Source organism: Cetorhinus maximus, chromosome 28, assembly GCF_964194155.1.
Source record: "Cetorhinus maximus chromosome 28, sCetMax3.hap1.1, whole genome shotgun sequence".
Classification (NCBI taxonomy): domain Eukaryota; kingdom Metazoa; phylum Chordata; class Chondrichthyes; order Lamniformes; family Cetorhinidae; genus Cetorhinus; species Cetorhinus maximus.
Window position 1 is genome coordinate 5079180 of NC_135906.1, and position 19725 is coordinate 5098904.

The 19725-nt window shown below is 53.7% G+C and overlaps 1 protein-coding gene, 1 non-coding gene and 2 pseudogenes across 2 annotated transcripts in view; 1 reads left to right on the forward strand and 3 right to left on the reverse strand.

Moving 5' to 3' along the window:
• The window catches only part of LOC144668732 (uncharacterized), a 434727-nt gene that overhangs the window by 349537 nt on the left and 65465 nt on the right, over positions 1-19725 (forward strand). The window lies entirely within an intron of this gene.
• LOC144669126 (U2 spliceosomal RNA) lies at positions 5038-5221 on the reverse strand. The gene has a single exon (XR_013573606.1). It is a non-coding gene; the product is annotated as a U2 spliceosomal RNA (small nuclear RNA).
• Positions 10731-10908, reverse strand: LOC144669075 (U2 spliceosomal RNA; annotated as a pseudogene).
• On the reverse strand, positions 15783-15963 carry LOC144669100 (U2 spliceosomal RNA; annotated as a pseudogene).

The following is a 19725-nucleotide window of genomic DNA, read 5'->3' on the forward strand; positions in this document are numbered from 1 at the left end:
CCAGTCCGCAACAATCGGTCGGGGACAACTCTTTGTGCTGGAAGACCAACAAGTTTCGGGCAGACCAAAGCGCCTCTTTCACCGAGTTGATGATCCTCCAGCTGCAGTCGATGTTTGTCTCGGTGTGTGTCCCTGGGAACAGCCCGTAGAGCACAGAGTCCTGTGTCACAGAACTGCTCGGGATGAACCTCGACAGCAACCACTGCATCTCTCTCCAGACTTTCTTTGCAAAGGCACAATCCACAAGGAGGTGAACAACGGTCTCTTCCCCACCACAGCCACCTCGAGGGCAACGTGCAGAGGGGGTGAGACTCCTGGCGTGTAGGAAGGATCTGACGGGGAGGGCCTTTCTCACCACCAGCCAAGCTACGTCTTGGTGCTTGTTGGAAAGTTCTGGCGATGAGGCATTCTGCCAAATGACTTTGACAGTCTGCTCGGGGAACCATCCCACAGGGTCCACCCTCTCCTTTTCCCTCAGGGCCTCTAGGACGTTACGTGCTGACCACTGCCTGATGGACTTGTGGTCAAAGGTGTTTTTCTGCATAAATTTTTCCACCAGGGACAGGTGGTAGGGCACGGTCCAACTACTTGGAGCGTTCCGCGGCAGCGTGGCCAGACCCATCCTTCGCAACACCGGGGACAGGTAGAACCTCAGCACGTAGTGACACTTGGTGTTTGCGTACTGAGGGTCTACGCACCGCTTGATGCAGCCACACACAAAGGTGGCCATCAGTATGGGGGCGATGTTGGGCACGTTTTTTCCCCCTTATCTAGAGGCTTGTACATCGCGTCCCTGCGGACACGATCCATTTTCGACCTCCAGATAAAGCGGAATATGGCTCGAGTGATCGCCATCGCGCAGGAGTGTGGAATGGGCCAGACCTGCGCCACGTACAGCAACAGCGAGAGTACCTCACACCTGATGACCAGGTTCTTACCCGCAATGGAGAGGGAGCGTCGCTCCCACATGCCCAGTTTCCTTTTCACCATAGCCACTCGCTCCTTCCAGTTTCTAACGCATGCCCCGGTCCCTCCGAACCATATCCCCAGCACCTTCAGGCCGTCAGCCCTGACAGTGAAGGGGACAAAGGATCGGTCATCCCAGTTCCCAAAGAACATGGCCTCGCTCTTCCCACGATTTACCTTGGCTCCCGAGGCCAGTTCGAACTGGTCGCAGACGTGCATCAGTCTGCGCACCGACAGCGGATCCGAGCAGAAGACGGCGACGTCGTCCATGTACAGGGAGGCTTTTACCTGAGTGCCTCCACTGCCTGGGATCGTCACTCCTCTTATGCCGGATCCTTCCTGATGGACTCGGCAAAGGGTTCTATGCAGCACACGAAAAGGACAGGCGAGAGAGGACAGCCCTGCCTGACTCCAGATTTAATCGGAAAGCTATCTGTTTCCCACCCATTGATTGAGACTGCGCTACTGATGTTAGTGTAGAGCAGTTGGATCCAATTTCGAATTCCCTCCCCAAACCCCATTTTGGAGAGCACATCCCCCATGTAGGTGTGCGATATTCTGTCAAAGGCCTTCTCCTGATCCAAGCTGATGAGGCAGGTATCCACACCCCTGTCCTGTACATAGGCAATCGTATCCCTGAGCAGCGCCAGGCTGTCAGAGGTCTTCCTGCCTGGCACAGAGCAGGTCTGGTCAGGGTGAATCACCAATTCCAGAGCGGATTTGACCCGGTTGGCGATGACCTTGGACAGAATCTTATAGTCCACATTCAACAGTGAAATGGGTCGCCAATTTCTAATTTCCTCCCTTTCCCCCTTGTGCTTGTAGATGAGGGTGATGATGCCTTTCCTCATGGATTCTGACATACTACCGGTCAGGAGCATACTCTCGTACACTCCTAGCAGGTCTGGGCCGATCAAGTCCCACAGAGCCGAATACAACTCCGCCGGCATGCCGTCGCTTCCGGGGGTTTTACTCTTCTCGAAGGACTCGAGGGCCTTAGTCAGTTCGTCAGGAGTTAGCGGTTTGTCTAGGCTCTCCCGCGTACTGTGGTCTAAGACCTCCGTGATAGAGGACAGGAAGGACTGGGAGGCCGTGCTGTCCGTGGGCTTCACGTCATACAGTCCGGCATAAAAGGATTTGCTGATCCTCAGAATGTCGGACCGTGATGACTTTACTGAGCCGTCTTCTTCCTTCAGGCTGCTGATCACAGAGCGCTCTCTGTGTACCTTTTGGAAGAAGAAACGTGAGCACGTCTCATCCTGCTCCACGGAGCGGACTCTGGAACGGAAGATGATCTTGGAGGCCTCCGAGGCAAAGTGCGAGGCTTGCTGGCCCTTCACCTCTTGGAGCTCCTCCTTGACATCCACCCCCATCGACTGCAGCCAGAGCAGATTCTGCATCTTTTCCTGGAGTCGGGACATTTCCCTCTGTTCCTTTCTAGCTTTCTGGGTGCCTTTGCGGATGAAAAACCTCTTGATGCTTCCCTTGATCACTTCCCACCAGTGTGTCAGGGACTCAAAGAGGGGTTTCACGGTTCTCCAACCTTTGTAATCCCTCTTGAGCTCCTCAATGTTCTCTGGGGTCAGCAGTTGCACATTTAGCTTCCATGCCCCCCTGCCCACCCTCAGGTCTTCCTCCAAGTGGCAGTCCGCCAGTAGGAGGCAGTGGTCAGAGAAGAACACCGGCTTGACCTCGGTGGATCTGACTGTGAATGCACGGGACACAAACAGGAAGTCTATCCTGGAACGAATGGACCCGTCTGGCCGCGACCAGGTGTATCTACGCTGCGCTCCGTCTGCAGGGTTGCTGAAGACGTCGTGCAGCTTGGCATCCTTAACTGTTTCCATCAGGGATCTGGACGTAGCGTCCAATCTGCTTCCGGCCCTGCCGGATCGTCCAGCCGCATCGATGATGCAGTTGAAGTCCCCGCCCAGAATGACCGGCCTGGAGGTCGCCAGCAGCAGTGGGAGCTGCTGAAAAACCTCCAGCCGCTCAGCCCCTTGTGCCGGGCCATACACGTTAATTAACCGGAGTGGAGCGTTCTTGTACATTACGTCTGCTACCAGGAGTCGCCCGCCCACCACCTCCTTGACCTCGGAGACGGTGAAGTTGCCTCCCCGCAGCAGAATACCCAGGCCGGAGGAACGAGAGTCGTTTCCGCCCGACCAGATCGATGGCCCGTGGGACCACCATCGTGACCATTGCCTGTAGGAGCTGAGGTGCGGTATCGCACACTCCTGCAGAAACAACAGGTCAGCTTTGACCTTGGCTAGGTAGTCCAAGGTCGCAACACATCGCGTAGTAGATTTAATGCTACGCACATTTATGGATACAATCTTTAAACCCATTTTAAAGCATTTATTCTCCTACCAAACCCACTGTCTCTGAGAGTCCCAGACCTTTAGTCTGCCCCTTCATACCCGTAGTGAGCTCAAATTCCTTCACTTTGGATGGGCTGAGGTAGATCTCCTTGGCCGTGTTCTGCTCCGGTGGCATCTGGAGGTTCACGTAGAGAGCGGGTTTTGAGATGACCTTTGCTGGAGAAGCTTCTCCAAAACTCACCCCCTCTGGGGTGTTGCTGTTCCCGGCTTCCTGGAGCTGGGGTGCGATGATTGCCTCACTGCTCCCAGATTCCAGGGGCTGTGGTGCACTGGCCTCCTCAGGTTGCAGGCAAAGTTGGGGTGCGCTGGTCTCCTTGTTGTCTCCAATTTTCTGGAGCTCGGGTGTCTCGTCCTCCAACGCCCTGGAGCTTTGCCGCCTCTTCTGTCGGTGCCGCCCTGGCACTTCATCATCCGAAGAGCTGCTGCCCTTGTCGTCCGTGTCGGATGGGAGACGCCTCTTGCCGCTTCTCTGGGAAACGCCTTTGCTTCTTCTTCGCTCCCTCTTACTTTTCTTGTTCTTCACCGTCCGCCACTCCCCCTGCTGCTTTTCCACTGCTGCCTCCTCCTCCATTGATTCGCTGTCCTGAGGACTGGGAGGTTCAGGGGGTAGTGCTGTTGATTGGCTCTCTGTTGCCTCAATCTCTTTCTCCACCTTGTCTCTCTCTGTGTCCTCCTTTGTCCCGTTGAGCTCCCTGGGGGCCTTGGTGGTTGGAGTGACACGAAACATTCCTTCTGCTTCCCCCTGGTCGGCTTTGGCTGCCTGTGCGTAAGTACGGCAGCGTTTGGGGCAGGTCCTGTAGAGGTGACTTGCCTCGCCGCACAGGTTGCAGCACTTGGCCTGTTTGCAGTCTTTTGTCTGGTGCCCTTCCTGTTTGCAGATCTTGCAGAGGGAGGCGCTGCAGTTGGCCGCCACATGACCAGCCTTGCCGCATGAGCGACAATGCTTGGGTTGCCCAGCGTAGACCAGGTAGCCCCGGTTTCCCCCGATGGCGAAACTGGAGGGAGGGTGGAAAATGGCTCCCTTACCATCGGTCTTTAGCGTGACCTTAAACAGGCGTTTGCCTGTCCAGATCCCCAAGTCGTCTCGAATCTCGGTGCCGCTCCCCACCTTATCGAAGTACCTGGTGAGGAAGGTGACCACGTCGGCGACAGGGACGAAGGGGTTGTACACATGCACCATCACCTCACGTTCCCGTTGGAACGGCAGAGAAAAGTGCGGCTCCGCCGTCAGGATCTTCATCTCCGGCAGGTCTCTCTTCTCCTCGAACACCCTCAGGAGCCGGACGCAGTCTGCCACCCGCTTGAACGTCACGTCAAAATAACCGCCTTTGCGGGAGTCGTGCAGGGTGAAGATCTCCGTAGCTTGGAAGCCGCACGCCTTCAACAGGATCCTCCTGGTGAAGAAGCCCCGATCCATAGGTGATCCTCCTTCGCTGTGGTTCACCGTGACTCGGACGGTGATAGGTAACCCACGGTATGGATTTGGATTGCGATTGGTTATCGGCCTTCCATCCCGACCTTGCCTTGGCAGGACCATGGTGTCGCCCCTGCAACACTTGATGTTAGCCAAAAGGCCGAGAAGCGATGAGAAAGAAAGAAAGTTGTGTTTTGAAAGATGTGCATGTTGAAAAGTAAAGAAAGCAGATGTTTGTAAGAAAATTATTTTTAGCATTGAAAATCCCCTGGAAAGGGGTGGTGCACCATTCCCAGAGATACTGCAATACCGGGTCGATGCGTGGAGTGGACGGAGCAAGCCCCTATTCCATCTCCCTGCTCCAAAAATCAATTTAATATATGGTCCCCAGATAAGGGACGTATCAGATATTAAACTGATAAGAACAGATGGTTACTTCATGATGGACAGTTCAAACTCTTTCGAGTTATCAACAGTCACAGATTGCAACTCTTTTGAGTACAATCACAGTTCTTGGTTTCCAGGAGTGGGACATGAACCCACAACCCTCTGATTCAAAGGCGAGGGTGCTATGAACTGAGCCACAGCTGACACCAGATTTTTTTTTTTTTGTAAAAATATACTTTATTCATAAAAAATCTTCAATCACATTCAAAACCATTTCAAAAACAACATTACAAGGGTACAATCCAGGTTAAACTTTTACAAAATGTATCACCAGGTGCATCAGTACAAACAATATTACAATCATTTACAGCCTTTCATTTTGATCTGTACAGCCCGAGGGGCTCTAAACAGTTCCCAGTCTCTCGGTGCGCTGTGGTAGGAAGGTCTTAGACAGCGACCCTTCCCCATTGCGCCTTTGCGGCAGCTGCCCCAAGCTTTAGTGCGTCCCTCAGCACGTAGTCCTGGACTTTGGATTGTGCCAGTCCGCAACAATCGGTCGGGGACAACTCTTTGTGCTGGAAGACCAACAAGTTTCGGGCAGACCAAAGCGCCTCTTTCACCGAGTTGATGATCCTCCAGCTGCAGTCGATGTTTGTCTCGGTGTGTGTCCCTGGGAACAGCCCGTAGAGCACAGAGTCCTGTGTCACAGAACTGCTCGGGATGAACCTCGACAGCAACCACTGCATCTCTCTCCAGACTTTCTTTGCAAAGGCACAATCCACAAGGAGGTGAACAACGGTCTCTTCCCCACCACAGCCACCTCGAGGGCAACGTGCAGAGGGGGTGAGACTCCTGGCGTGTAGGAAGGATCTGACGGGGAGGGCCTTTCTCACCACCAGCCAAGCTACGTCTTGGTGCTTGTTGGAAAGTTCTGGCGATGAGGCATTCTGCCAAATGACTTTGACAGTCTGCTCGGGGAACCATCCCACAGGGTCCACCCTCTCCTTTTCCCTCAGGGCCTCTAGGACGTTACGTGCTGACCACTGCCTGATGGACTTGTGGTCAAAGGTGTTTTTCTGCATAAATTTTTCCACCAGGGACAGGTGGTACGGCACGGTCCAACTACTTGGAGCGTTCCGCGGCAGCGTGGCCAGACCCATCCTTCGCAACACCGGGGACAGGTAGAACCTCAGCACGTAGTGACACTTGGTGTTTGCGTACTGAGGGTCTACGCACCGCTTGATGCAGCCACACACAAAGGTGGCCATCAGTATGAGGGCGATGTTGGGCACGTTTTTTCCCCCTTTATCTAGAGGCTTGTACATCGCGTCACTGCAGACACGATCCATTTTCGACCTCCAGATAAAGCGGAAGATGGCTCGAGTGATCGCCATCGCGCAGGAGTGTGGAATGGGCCAGACCTGCGCCACGTACAGCAACAGCGAGAGTACCTCACACCTGATGACCAGGTTCTTACCCGCAATGGAGAGGGAGCGTCGCTCCCACATGCCCAGTTTCCTTTTCACCATAGCCACTCGCTCCTTCCAGTTTCTAACGCATGCCCCGGTCCCTCAGAACCATATCCCCAGCACCTTCAGGCCGTCAGCCCTGACAGTGAAGGGGACAAAGGATCGGTCAGCCCAGTTCCCAAAGAACATGGCCTCGCTCTTCCCACGATTTACCTTGGCTCCCGAGGCCAGTTCGAACTGGTCGCAGACGTGCATCAGTCTGCGCACCGACAGCGGATCCGAGCAGAAAACGGCGACGTCGTCCATGTACAGGGAGGCTTTTACCTGAGTGCCTCTACTGCCTGGGATCGTCACTCCTCTTATGCCCGGATCCTTCCTGATGGACTCGGCAAAGGGTTCTATGCAGCACACGAAAAGGACAGGCGAGAGAGGACAGCCCTGCCTGACTCCAGATTTAATCGGAAAGCTATCTGTTTCCCACCCATTGATTGAGACTGCGCTACTGATGTTAGTGTAGAGCAGTTGGATCCAATTTCGAATTCCCTCCCCAAAGCCCATTTTGGAGAGCACATCCCCCATGTAGGTGTGCGATATTCTGTCAAAGGCCTTCTCCTGATCCAAGCTGATGAGGCAGGTATCCACACCCCTGTCCTGTACATAGGCAATCGTATCCCCGAGCAGCGCCAGGCTGTCAGAGATCTTCCTGCCTGGCACAGAGCAGGTCTGGTCAGGGTGAATCACCAATTCCAGAGCGGATTTGACCCGGTTGGCGATGACCTTGGACAGAATCTTATAGTCCACATTCAACAGTGAAATGGGTCGCCAATTTCTAATTTCCTCCCTTTCCCCCTTGTGCTTGTAGATGAGGGTGATGATGCCTTTCCTCATGGATTCTGACATGCTGCCGGCCAGGAGCATACTCTCGTACACTTCTAGCAGGTCTGGGCCGATCAAGTCCCACAGAGCCGAATACAACTCCGCCGGCAGGCCGTCGCTTCCGGGGGTTTTACTCTTCTCGAAGGACTCGAGGGCCTTAGTCAGTTCGTCAGGAGTTAGCGGTTTGTCTAGGCTCTCCCGCGTACTGTGGTCTAAGACCTCCGTGATAGAGGACAGGAAGGACTGGGAGGCCGTGCTGTCCGTGGGCTTCACGTCATACAGTCCGGCATAAAAGGATTTGCTGATCCTCAGAATGTCGGACCGTGATGACTTTACTGAGCCGTCTTCTTCCTTCAGGCTGCTGATCACAGAGCGCTCTCTGTGTACCTTTTGGAAGAAGAAACGTGAGCACGTCTCATCCTGCTCCACGGAGCGGACTCTGGAACGGAAGATGATCTTGGAGGCCTCCGAGGCAAAGTGCGAGGCTTGCTGGCCCTTCACCTCTTGGAGCTCCTCCTTGACATCCACCCCCATCGACTGCAGCCGGAGCAGATTCTGCATCTTTTCCTGGAGTCGGGACATTTCCCTCTGTTCCTTTCTAGCTTTCTGGGTGCCTTTGCGGATGAAAAACCTCTTGATGCTTCCCTTGATCACTTCCCACCAGTGTGTCAGGGACTCAAAGAGGGGTTTCACGGTTCTCCAACCTTTGTAATCCCTCTTGAGCTCCTCAATGTTCTCTGGGGTCAGCAGTTGCACATTTAGCTTCCATGCCCCCCTGCCCACCCTCAGGTCTTCCTCCAAGTGGCAGTCCGCCAGTAGGAGGCAGTGGTCAGAGAAGAACACCGGCTTGACCTCGGTGGATCTGACTGTGAATGCACGGGACACAAACAGGAAGTCTATGCTGGAACGAATGGACCCGTCTGGCCGCGACCAGGTGTATCTACGCTGCGCTCCGTCTGCAGGGTTGCTGAAGACGTCGTGCAGCTTGGCATCCTTAACTGTTTCCATCAGGGATCTGGACGTAGCGTCCAATCTGCTGCCGGCCCTGCCGGATCGTCCAGCCGCATCGATGATGCAGTTGAAGTCCCCGCCCAGAATGACCGGCCTGGAGGTCGCCAGCAGCAGTGGGAGCTGCTGAAAAACCTCCAGCCGCTCAGCCCCTTGTGCCGGGCCGTACACGTTAATTAACCGGAGTGGAGCGTTCTTGTACATTACGTCTGCTACCAGGAGTCGCCCGCCCACCACCTCCTTGACCTCGGAGACGGTGAAGTTGCCTCCCCGCAGCAGAATACCCAGGCCGGAGGAACGAGAGTCGTTTCCGCCCGACCAGATCGATGGCCCGTGGGACCACCATCGTGACCATTGCCTGTAGGAGCTGAGGTGCGGTATCGCACACTCCTGCAGAAACAACAGGTCAGCTTTGACCTTGGCTAGGTAGTCCAAGGTCGCAACACATCGCGTAGTAGATTTAATGCTACGCACATTTATGGATACAATCTTTAAACCCATTTTAAAGCATTTATTCTCCTACCAAACCCACTGTCTCTGAGAGTCCCAGACCTTTAGTCTGCTCCTTCATACCCGTAGTGAGCTCAAATTCCTTCACTTTGGATGGGCTGAGGTAGATCTCCTTGGCCGTGTTCTGCTCCAGTGGCATCTGGAGGTTCACGTAGAGAGCGGGTTTTGAGATGACCTTTGCTGGAGAAGCTTCTCCAAAACTCACCCCCTCTGGGGGGTTGCTGTTCCCGGCTTCCTGGAGCTGGGGTGCGATGATTGCCTCACTGCTCCCAGATTCCAGGGGCTGTGGTGCACTGGCCTCCTCAGGTTGCAGGCAAAGTTGGGGTGCGCTGGTCTCCTTGTTGTCTCCAATTTTCTGGAGCTCGGGTGTCTCGTCCTCCAACGCCCTGGAGCTTTGCCGCCTCTTCTGTCGGTGCCGCTCTGGCACTTCCTCATCCGAAGAGCTGCTGCCCTTGTCATCCGTGTCGGATGGGAGACGCCTCTTGCCGCTTCTCTGGGAAACGCCTTTGCTTCTTCTTCGCTCCCTCTTACTTTTCTTGTTCTTCACCGTCCGCCACTCCCCCTGCTGCTTTTCCACTGCTGCCTCCTCCTCCATTGATTCGCTGTCCTGAGGACTGGAAGGTTCAGGGGGTAGTGCTGTTGATTGGCTCTCTGTTGCCTCAATCTCTTTCTCCACCTTGTCTCTCTCTGTGTCCTCCTTTGTCCCGTTGAGCTCCCTGGGGGCCTTGGTGGTTGGAGTGACACGGAACATTTCTTCTGCTTCCCCCTGGTCGGCTTTGGCTGCCTGTGCGTAAGTACGGCAGCGTTTGGGGCAGGTCCTGTAGAGGTGACTTGCCTCGCCACACAGGTTGCAGCACTTGGCCTGTTTGCAGTCTTTTGTCTGGTGCCCTTCCTGTTTGCAGATCTTGCAGAGGGAGGCGCTGCAGTTGGCCGCCACATGACCAGCCTTGCCGCATGAGCGACAATGCTTGGGTTGCCCAGCGTAGACCAGGTAGCCCCGGTTTCCCCCGATAGCGAAACTGGAGGGAGGGTGGAAAATGGCTCCCTTACCATCGGTCTTTAGCGTGACCTTAAACAGGCGTTTGCCTGTCCAGATCCCCAAGTCGTCTCGAATCTCGGTGCCGCTCCCCACCTTATCGAAGTACCTGGTGAGGAAGGTGACCACGTCGGCGACAGGGACGAAGGGGTTGTACACATGCACCATCACCTCACGTTCCCGTTGCAACGGCAGAGAGAAGTGCGGCTCCGCCGTCAGGATCTTCATCTCCGGCAGGTCTCTCTTCTCCTCGAACACCCTCAGGAGCCGGACGCAGTCTGCCACCCGCTTGAACGTGACGTCAAAATAACCGCCTTTGCGGGAGTCGTGCAGGGTGAAGATCTCCGTAGCTTGGAAGCCGCACGCCTTCAACAGGATCCTCCTGGTGAAGAAGCCCCGATCCATAGGTGATCCTCCTTCACTGTGGTTCACCGTGACTCGGACGGTGATAGGTAACCCACGGTATGGATTCGGATTGCGATTGGTTATCGCCCTTCCATCCCGACCTTGCCTTGGCAGGACCATGGTGTCGCCCCTGCAACACTACACTTGATGTTAGCCAAAAGGCCGAGAAGCGATGAGAAAGAAAGAAAGTTGTGTTTTGAAAGATGTGCATGTTGAAAAGTAAAGAAAGCAGATGTTTGTAAGAAAACTATTTTTAGCATTGAAAATCCCCTGGAAAGGGGTGGTGCACCATTCCCAGAGATACTGCAATACCGGGTCGATGCGTGGAGTGGACGGAGCAAGCCCCTATTCCATCTCCCTGCTCCAAAAATCAATTTAATATATGGTCCCCAGATAAGGGACGTATCAGATATTAAACTGATAAGAACAGATTTTTTTTTTTTTTTGTAAAAATATACTTTATTCATAAAAAATCTTCAATCACATTCAAAACCATTTCAAAAACAACATTACAAGGGTACAATCCAGGTTAAACTTTTACAAAATGTATCACCAGGTGCATCAGTACAAACAATATTACAATCATTTACAGCCTTTCATTTTGATCTGTACAGCCCGAGGGGCTCTAAACAGTTCCCAGTCTCTCGGTGCGCTGTGGTAGAAAGGTCTTAGACAGCGACCCTTCCCCATTGCGCCTTTGCGGCAGCTGCCCCAAGCTTTAGTGCGTCCCTCAGCACGTAGTCCTGGACTTTGGATTGTGCCAGTCCGCAACAATCGGTCGGGGACAACTCTTTGTGCTGGAAGACCAACAAGTTTCGGGCAGACCACGCGCCTCTTTCACCGAGTTGATGATCCTCCAGCTGCAGTCGATGTTTGTCTCGGTGTGTGTCCCTGGGAACAGCCCGTAGAGCACAGAGTCCTGTGTCACAGAACTGCTCGGGATGAAACTCGACAGCAACCACTGCATCTCTCTCCAGACTTTCTTTGCAAAGGCACAATCCACAAGGAGGTGAACAACGGTCTCTTCCCCACCACAGCCACATCGAGGGCATCGTGCAGAGGGGGTGAGACTCCTGGCGTGTAGGAAGGATCTGACGGGGAGGGCCTTTCTCACCACCAGCCAAGCTACGTCTTGGTGCTTGTTGGAAAGTTCTGGCGATGAGGCATTCTGCCAAATGACTTTGACAGTCTGCTCGTGGAACCATCCCACAAGGTCCACCCTCTCCTTTTCCCTCAGGGCCTCTAGGACGTTACGTGCTGACCACTGCCTGATGGACTTGTGGTCAAAGGTGTTTTTCTGCATAAATTTTTCCACCAGGGACAGGTGGTACGGCACGGTCCAACTACTTGGAGCGTTCCGCGGCAGCGTGGCCAGACCCATCCTTCGCAACACCGTGGACAGGTAGAACCTCAGCACGTAGTGACACTTGGTGTTTGCGTACTGAGGGTCTACGCACCGCTTGATGCAGCCACACACAAAGGTGGCCATCAGTATGAGGGCGATGTTGGGCACGTTTTTTCCCCCTTTATCTAGAGGCTTGTACATCGCGTCCCTGCAGACACGATCCATTTTCGACCTCCAGATAAAGCGGAAGATGGCTCGAGTGATCGCCATCGCGCAGGAGTGTGGAATGGGCCAGACCTGCGCCACGTACAGCAACAGCGAGAGTACCTCACACCTGATGACCAGGTTCTTACCCGCAATGGAGAGGGAGCGTCGATCCCACATGCCCAGTTTCCTCTTCACCATAGCCACTCGCTCCTTCCAGTTTCTAACGCATGCCCCGGTCCCTCCGAACCATATCCCCAGCACCTTCAGGCCGTCAGCCCTGACAGTGAAGGGGACAAAGGATCGGTCAGCCCAGTTCCCAAAGAACATGGCCTCGCTCTTCCCACGATTTACCTTGGCTCCCGAGGCCAGTTCGAACTGGTCGCAGACGTGCATCAGTCTGCGCACCGACAGGGGATCCGAGCAGAAAACGGCGACGTCGTCCATGTACAGGGAGGCTTTTACCTGAGTGCCTCCACTGCCTGGGATCGTCACTCCTCTTATGCCCGGATCCTTCCTGATGGATTCGGCAAAGGGTTCTATGCAGCACACGAAAAGGACAGGCGAGAGAGGACAGCCCTGCCTGACTCCAGATTTAATCGGAAAGCTATCTGTTTCCCACCCATTGATTGAGACTGCGCTACTGATGTTAGTGTAGAGCAGTTGGATCCAATTTCGAATTCCCTCCCCAAAGCCCATTTTGGAGAGCACATCCCCCATGTAGGTGTGCGATATTCTGTCAAAGGCCTTCTCCTGATCCAAGCTGATGAGGCAGGTATCCACACCCCTGTCCTGTACATAGGCAATCGTATCCCTGAGCAGCGCCAGGCTGTCAGAGATCTTCCTGCCTGGCACAGAGCAGGTCTGGTCAGGGTGAATCACCAATTCCAGAGCGGATTTGACCCGGTTGGCGATGACCTTGGACAGAATCTTATATTCCACATTCAACAGTGAAATGGGTCGCCAATTTCTAATTTCCTCCCTTTCCCCCTTGTGCTTGTAGATGAGGGTGATGATGCCTTTCCTCATGGATTCTGACATGCTGCCGGCCAGGAGCATACTCTCGTACACTTCTAGCAGGTCTGGGCCGATCAAGTCCCACAGAGCCGAATACAACTCCGCCGGCAGGCCGTCGCTTCCGGGGGTTTTACTCTTCTCGAAGGACTCGAGGGCCTTAGTCAGTTCGTCAGGAGTTAGCGGTTTGTCTAGGCTCTCCCGCGTACTGTGGTCTAAGACCTCCGTGATAGAGGACAGGAAGGACTGGGAGGCCGTGCTGTCCGTGGGCTTCACGTCATACAGTCCGGCATAAAAGGATTTGCTGATCCTCAGAATGTCGGACCGTGATGACTTTACTGAGCCGTCTTCTTCCTTCAGGCTGCTGATCACAGAGCGCTCTCTGTGTACCTTTTGGAAGAAGAAACGTGAGCACGTCTCATCCTGCTCCACGGAGCGGACTCTGGAACGGAAGATGATCTTGGAGGCCTCCGAGGCAAAGTGCGAGGCTTGCTGGCCCTTCACCTCTTGGAGCTCCTCCTTGACATCCACCCCCATCGACTGCAGCCGGAGCAGATTCTGCATCTTTTCCTGGAGTCGGGACATTTCCCTCTGTTCCTTTCTAGCTTTCTGGGTGCCTTTGCGGATGAAAAACCTCTTGATGCTTCCCTTGATCACTTCCCACCAGTGTGTCAGGGACTCAAAGAGGGGTTTCACGGTTCTCCAACCTTTGTAATCCCTCTTGAGCTCCTCAATGTTCTCTGGGGTCAGCAGTTGCACATTTAGCTTCCATGCCCCCCTGCCCACCCTCAGGTCTTCCTCCAAGTGGCAGTCCGCCAGTAGGAGGCAGTGGTCAGAGAAGAACACCGGCTTGACCTCGGTGGATCTGACTGTGAATGCACGGGACACAAACAGGAAGTCTATCCTGGAACGAATGGACCCGTCTGGCCGCGACCAGGTGTATCTACGCTGCGCTCCGTCTGCAGGGTTGCTGAAGACGTCGTGCAGCTTGGCATCCTTAACTGTTTCCATCAGGGATCTGGACGTAGCGTCCAATCTGCTTCCGGCCCTGCCGGATCGTCCAGCCGCATCGATGATGCAGTTGAAGTCCCCGCCCAGAATGACCGGCCTGGAGGTCGCCAGCAGCAGTGGGAGCTGCTGAAAAACCTCCAGCCGCTCAGCCCCTTGTGCCGGGCCGTACACGTTAATTAACCGGAGTGGAGCGTTCTTGTACATTACGTCTGCTACCAGGAGTCGCCCGCCCACCACCTCCTTGACCTCGGAGACGGTGAAGTTGCCTCCCCGCAGCAGAATACCCAGGCCGGAGGAACGAGAGTCGTTTCCGCCCGACCAGATCGATGGCCCGTGGGACCACCACCGTGACCATTGCCTGTAGGAGCTGAACTGGATAACCTCACTTATCCACGTTAAACTCCATCTGCCAAATTTTGGCCCATTCACCTAACCTGTCCATATCCATTTGTAAATTTCTCATTTCTTCACTGCAACTTACTTTCCCACCTATTTTGGTGTCATCTGCAAATTTAGCTATGGTACCTTCTACTCCTGAATCCAAGTAAATAGTTGGGGCCCAAGGACCGAACCCTGTGGCACCCCACTAGTTACAGCTTGCCATCCACAAAAGACCCATTTATCCTGACTCTCTGCTTTCTGTTGGTTAGCCAAAGCTCTATCCAAGCAAATATATTACCCTTAGCTGCGTGTGATCTTATCTTGTGTATTAATCTTTTGTGCGGCACCTTATCAAATGCCTTCTGGAAGTCCAGACATACTACATCTACAGGATCGCCATTATCCACTTTGCTTGTCACATCTTCAAAGAACTCTAGCAATTTAGTCAAACACGATTTAGTCTTCCTAAAGCCATGCTGACTCTGATGGATTGCATTTTGACTTGCATTTTAGGAGGGTAGTGAAGGCATTGGAGAGAGTGCAGAAGAGGTTTACGAGTTTGGTTCCAGGGGCGAGGAAGTTGAGTTATGAAGTAAGATTGGAGAAGTTGGGACTGTATTCCTTGGGGAAAAGAAGTCTGAGAGGAGACTTGATAGAGGTATTGAAAATCATGAGGTATCTGGAGAGAGTAGATAGGGAGAAACTGCTTGCACCGATGAAAGGATCGAGAAGGAGCGGGCACAGGTTTAAAGTAACTAGCAGAAGAAGCAAAAGTGATAGGAGCAGCGAGTGGTCAGGGTCTGGAATGCACCGCCTGATAGCGTGGCGGAGGCAGGTTCAATTGAAGAGGGAATGAGATGATTATTTGAAAAGAAAGCATGTGCTGGGTTACGTGGAGAAGGCAGGAGAATGGCACGAAGTGAAATGTTCATTGGGAGAGCTGGTGCAGTCACGACGGGCGGAATGGGCTCCTTGTGCAGTGTAAGGATTGTGTGAACGTGGATGTAGACGTTTCCGAGTAGCTGTGTAAAGTGTGTGAGCTTTGAGGTGTGAGTTTTGACTGTTGCTGTATCAGCAGCAGCAGCAGCAGCGGGCGGGAGCGGCAGCAGAGAGCTGGTTGAAAATGTTGTGAGGCGAAAGGTGCAGCTGAGAGAGTGTTTGAGAGGTGTATTTGCAAGTGAAAGATGTTTTTGTATGAGTGAGGTAGAGTGTTTGTGGGATGAGAGTGGTGTCTGTGAGCGTTGGGTGAGCGTGCGTGTTTTTTGTGTGTAGATGGTGCGGGTGAGTGAGAAAGAAAGAAAGTTGGGTTTTGAAAAGTAAAGAAAGCAGATGTTTGTAAGAAAACTATTTTTAGCATTGAAAATCCCCTGGAAAGGGGTGGTGCACCATTCCCAGAGATACTGCAATACCGGGTCGATGCGTGGAGTGGACGGAGCAAGCCCCTATTCCATCTCCCTGCTCCAAAAATCAATTTAATATATGGTCCCCAGATAAGGGACGTATCAGATATTAAACTGATAAGAACAGATTTTTTTTTTTTTTTTTTGTAAAAATATACTTTATTCATAAAATATCTTCAATCACATTCCAAACCATTTCAAAAACAACATTACAAGGGTACAATCCAGGTTAAACTTTTACAAAATGTATCACCAGGTGCATCAGTACAAACAATATTACAATCATTTACAGCCTTTCATTTTGATCTGTACAGCCCGAGGGGCTCTAAACAGTTCCCAGTCTCTCGGTGCGCTGTGGTAGAAAGGTCTTAGACAGCGACCCATCCCCATTGCGACTCTGCGGCAGCTGCCCCAAGCTTTAGTGCGTCCCTCAGCACGTAGTCCTGGACTTTGGATTGTGCCAGTCCGCAACAATCGGTCGGGGACAACTCTTTGTGCTGGAAGACCAACAAGTTTCGGGCAGACCAAAGCGCCTCTTTCACCGAGTTGATGATCCTCCAGCTGCAGTCGATGTTTGTCTCGGTGTGTGTCCCTGGGAACAGCCCGTAGAGCACAGAGTCCTGTGTCACAGAACTGCTCGGGATGAACCTCGACAGCAACCACTGCATCTCTCTCCAGACTTTCTTTGCAAAGGCACAATCCACAAGGAGGTGAACAACGGTCTCTTCCCCACCACAGCCACCTCGAGGGCAACGTGCAGAGGGGGTGAGCTTCCTGGCGTGTAGGAAGGATCTGACGGGGAGGGCCTTTCTCACCACCAGCCAAGCTACGTCTTGGTGCTTGTTGGAAAGTTCTGGCGATGAGGCATTCTGCCAAATGACTTTGACAGTCTGCTCGGGGAACCATCCCACAGGGTCCACCCTCTCCTTATCCCTCAGGGCCTCTAGGACGTTACGTGCTGACCACTGCCTGATGGACTTGTGGTCAAAGGTGTTTTTCTGCATAAATTTTTCCACCAGGGACAGGTGGTACGGCACGGTCCAACTACTTGGAGCGTTCCGCGGCAGCGTGGCCACACCCATCCTTCGCAACACCGGGGACAGGTCGAACCTCAGCACGTAGTGACACTTGGTGTTTGCGTACTGAGGGTCTACGCACCGCTTGATGCAGCCACACACAAAGGTGGCCATCAGTATGAGGGCGATGTTGGGCACGTTTTTTCCCCCTTCATCTAGAGGCTTGTACATCGCGTCCCTGCGGACACGATCCATTTTCGACCTCCAGATAAAGCGGAAGATGGCTCGAGTGATCGCCGTCGCGCAGGAGTCTGGAATGGGCCAGACCTGCGCCACGTACAGCAACAGCGAGAGTACCTCACACCTGATGACCAGGTTCTTACCCGCAATGGAGAGGGAGCGTCGCTCCCACATGCCCAGTTTCCTTTTCACCATAGCCACTCGCTCCTTCCAGTTTCTAACGCATGCCCCGGTCCCTCCGAACCATATCCCCAGCACCTTCAGGCCGTCAGCCCTGACAGTGAAGGGGACAAAGGATCGGTCAGCCCAGTTCCCAAAGAACATGGCCTCGCTCTTCCTACTATTTACCTTGGCTCCCGAGGCCAGTTCGAACTGGTCGCAGACGTGCATCAGTCTGCGCACCGACAGCGGATCCGAGCAGAAGACGGCGACGTCGTCCATGTACAGGGAGGCTTTTACCTGAGTGCCTCCACTGCCTGGGATCGTCACTCCTCTTATGCCCGGATCCTTCCTGATGGACTCGGCAAAGGGTTCTATGCAGCACACGAAAAGGACAGGCGAGAGAGGACAGCCCTGCCTGACTCCAGATTTAATCGGAAAGCTATCTGTTTCCCACCCATTGATTGAGACTGCGCTACTGATGTTAGTGTAGAGCAGTTGGATCCAATTTCGAATTCCCTCCCCAAACCCCATTTTGGAGAGCACATCCCCCATGTAGGTGTGCGATATTCTGTCAAAGGCCTTCTCCTGATCCAAGCTGATGAGGCAGGTATCCACACCCCTGTCCTGTACATAGGCAATCGTATCCCTGAGCAGCGCCAGGCTGTCAGAGATTTTCCTGCCCGGCACAGAGCAGGTCTGGTCAGGGTGAATCACCAATTCCAGAGCGGATTTGACCCGATTGGCGATGACCTTGGACAGAATCTTATAGTCCACATTCAACAGTGAAATGGGTCGCCAATTTCTAATTTCCTCCCTTTCCCCCTTGTGCTTGTAGATGAGGGTGATGATGCCTTTCCTCATGGATTCTGACATGCTGCCGGCCAGGAGCATACTCTCGTACACTTCTAGCAGGTCTGGGCCGATCAAGTCCCACAGAGCCGAATACAACTCCGCCGGCAAGCCGTCGCTTCCGGGGGTTTTACTCTTCTCGAAGGACTCGAGGGCCTTAGTCAGTTCATCAGGAGTTAGCGGTTTGTCTAGGCTCTCCCGCGTACTGTGGTCTAAGACCTCCGTGATAGAGGACAGGAAGGACTGGGAGGCCGTGCTGTCCGTGGGCTTCACGTCATACAGTCCGGCATAAAAGGATTTGCTGATCCTCAGAATGTCGGACCGGGATGACTTTACTGAGCCGTCTTCTTCCTTCAGGCTGCTGATCACAGAGTGCTCTCTGTGTACCTTTTGGAAGAAGAAACGTGAGCACGTCTCATCCTGCTCCACGGAGCGGACTCTGGAACGGAAGATGATCTTGGAGGCCTCCGAGGCAAAGTGCGAGGCTTGCTGGCCCTTTACCTCTTGGAGCTCCTCCTTGACATCGACCCCCATCGACTGCAGCCGGAGCAGATTCTGCATCTTTTTCTGGAGTCGGGACATTTCCCTCTGTTCCTTTCTAGCTTTCTGGGTGCCTTTGAGGATGAAAAACCTCTTGATGCTTCCCTTGATCACTTCCCACCAGTGTGTCAGGGACTCAAAGAGGGGTTTCACGGTTCTCCAACCTTTGTAATCCCTCTTGAGCTCCTCAATGTTCTCTGGGGTCAGCAGTTGCACATTTAGCTTCCATGCCCCCCTGCCCACCCTCAGGTCCTTCTCCAAGTGGCAGTCCGCCAGTAGGAGGCAGTGGTCAGAGAAGAACACCGGCTTGACCTCGGTGGATCTGACTGTGAATGCACGGGACACAAACAGGAAGTCTATCCTGGAACGAATGGACCCGTCTGGCCGCGACCAGGTGTATCTACGCTGCGCTCCGTCTGCAGGGTTGCTGAAGACGTCGTGCAGCTTGGCATTCTTAACTGTTTCCATCAGGGATCTGGACGTAGCGTCCAATCTGCTTCCGGCCCTGCCGGATCGTCCAGCCGCATCGATGATGCAGTTGAAGTCCCCGCCCAGAATGACCGGCCTGGAGGTCGCCAGCAGCAGTGGGAGCTGCTGAAAAACCTCCAGCCGCTCAGCCCCTTGTGCCGGGCCATACACGTTAATTAACCGGAGTGGAGCGTTCTTGTACATTACGTCTGCTACCAGGAGTCGCCCGCCCACCACCTCCTTGACCTCGGAGACGGTGAAGTTGCCTCCCCGCAGCAGAATACCCAGGCCGGAGGAACGAGAGTCGTTTCCGCCCGACCAGATCGATGGCCCGTGGGACCACCATCGTGACCATTGCCTGTAGGAGCTGAGGTGCGGTATCGCACACTCCTGCAGAAACAACAGGTCAGCTTTGACCTTGGCTAGGTAGTCCAAGGTCGCAACACATCGCGTAGTAGATTTAATGCTACGCACATTTATGGATACAATCTTTAAACCCATTTTAAAGCATTTATTCTCCTACCAAACCCACTGTCTCTGAGAGTCCCAGACCTTTAGTCTGCTCCTTCATACCCGTAGTGAGCTCAAATTCCTTCACTTTGGATGGGCTGAGGTAGATCTCCTTGGCCGTGTTCTGCTCCGG